Genomic DNA, 2,500 nt, shown 5'->3' with positions numbered 1-2,500 from the left:
ATGCACATACATCAAGAGAGAGAGAGAGAGAGAGAGAGAGAGAGAGAGAGAGAGAGAGAGAGAGAGAGAGAGAGAGAGAGAGAGAGAGAGAGAGAGAGAGAGAGCGCTTTGAATATCAAACTGAATGTATGTAACTGGTCGTCAAAACGTAGCACGAATCATATATACAGGAATGACTATCCAAGCCAGACACGGTGATTATCAACCACCAAAGCTATATTCCCTCCCGTGATCCTCTCTCAAAAAAGAAGACTATCATAAAAATGCGAGCAACATTCCCTCCCCCCCCCCTCCTCCCTCTTACCCATCCTCTGCCCTCCCTCGCCTTCCCTCTCCTCCCCATCACCCCTGCCATTCCCCAACCTCCTTCCACGTCACCTCCTCCACACCCACCTTCCCTCCACTTTCCTCACCACCCCTCTCCCCCCCTTTCCCCACCACCCCTCCCCTTCTCTCAGGCTCCCCTCCCCCTCCTCCGCTACTCCTTCCCACTCCTCCTTTCCACCCCTCCACCTCTCCCTGCTTCCCCCTCCCTCTCCTCCTCCTCTCCACACCCACTCTCTCCCCTTCCCTCCCCATTACCCCCTCCCCCCCGGCGAAGGAGTCCCGGATGTCAGAAAGGCGATCGTCCGTCGTGGCTTCGGCTTTGGGCGCCCGACACAACAAGCCGCCCACGACAAGAAATCAAATGCCCGTTGCAGATCTCTTGTTACTTTTTCCCCGCCAATTTCTGCGTCTGTGACCCTTTTTTTTCTTTGTTTGTATTCTTTATTTGGAGTTTGTTTTTTTTAATGTTTTGTATTTTTTTTTTTACAGATTATTTGTCTGTTTTTGATTCGTTATTTACAGTTTTTTTTTTTGTATTCTTTATTTGGAGTTTTTCGTTGTGTTTATTTGTTTATTTTATTTTATTTTTGTAGTGTTTATTTGTATTTGTTGATTTGTTTATTATAGGAGGATGTGTGGGGTGAAGGGCGGTGGGCACAACCTGCTTCGTTTGTCTGTGTTTGTTTGTGTTTGGGCATATCTCCTGCTTCGCTAGTTTTCTCTACTCTTAAAACAATTCGCCGTTCTCTCTCTCTCTCTCTCTCTCTCTCTCTCTCTCTCTCTCTCTCTCTCTCTCTCTCTCTCTCTCTCTCTCTCTCTCTCTCTCTCTCTCTCTCCCCCCCTCTCTCTCTCTCTCTCTCCTCTCTCTCTCTCTCTCTCTCTCTCTCTCTCTCTCTCTCTCTCTCTCTCTCTCTCTCTCTCTCTCTCTCTCTCTCTCTCTCTCTCTCTCTCTCTCTCTCTCTCTCTCTCTCTCTCTCTCTCTCTCTCTCTCTCTCTCTCTCTCTCTCTCTCTCTCTCTCTCTCTCTCTCTCTCTCTCTCTCTCTCCCTCTCTCTCCCTCTCTTTTCTGTGGAAAATAACACCAATGAGATAAATCATAATACTAATAATAAAGCTGATAATAAAACGAGTCCAGACCAAGACTGTTATTCATTCCCTGACCGCTTGTTTGCCCCCCCCCCCCCTTCCTCTCTCCCCCACGCCATCCCCATCCCCCTACCCATCCTCCGCTCTAGTCTTCCCCCTAATTTCCCCACTACCCCCTCCCCCCATCTCTCATCCTCTCCCTCTCCCCACCGACCCCCTTCCCTCTACCTATCCTTCATCCCTCGTACTTCTATCTATCCTTCTTCCCTCTACCTATCCTTCATCCCTCGTCCTTCTATCTATCCTGCTTCCCTCTACCTATCCTATATCCCTCTACCTATCCAACCTCTCTCTCTCCAGCCTTTCCTATCCTCAGCCTCTCCCCATTTCCCCCTAGCCGCTTGCCCATCCCCATTCCCAAATCCCACTCGCACCTAAATTCCCCTTCCTATCCTACCTATACCAGAACTAGCCTTAACTATCCCCAACCCTTTCCCTATTCCCCTTCTCACTCTCCAATATTTCCCCCATAACCTGTTCCTCTTCTCACTTATCCCCAACACGTCCCCCATCCCCTTACCCACAAACCCCTCCTATCCCTCCGTGCTCTCCATTCCCCCCCTATCCCCCATCTTCCCCACCCGTCCCCCCCCTCCTGCCAACCTCTCCACCTACCCCCTTCCACCCCCACCTCCCCACTCCCCTGCCCTATTAGCTTCTCGCCTTGCACTCTCTTCCCGTGACCTTTAGTAGCCTGGGAGACGCCTTGAGTTCATGACCTCCATGCACTCCGCGCCCTGCAAAAACTGGGGGGGGGGGGGGCACGCGAGGGTGTTGGTTGTTGGCGAGAGGCCTTTTTTATTTGGAATTTTTGTCGTTGTTCGTTGTTATATGGATGCATATACATGTATATATGTGTATGTATGTATGTATATATATGTTTATGTTTATATATATAAATACATACACACACACATATATACATACATACGTATATATATTTATATATGTATGTGTGTGTGTGTGTGTGTGTGTGTGTGTGTGTGTATCTGCAAGTGCGTATGTATGTATGTATGTAAATATATACA

The sequence above is a fragment of the Penaeus chinensis genome, chromosome 24 (assembly GCF_019202785.1).
Source record: "Penaeus chinensis breed Huanghai No. 1 chromosome 24, ASM1920278v2, whole genome shotgun sequence".
Taxonomy (NCBI): domain Eukaryota; kingdom Metazoa; phylum Arthropoda; class Malacostraca; order Decapoda; family Penaeidae; genus Penaeus; species Penaeus chinensis.
Note: the sequence above shows the minus strand (reverse complement) of the source record.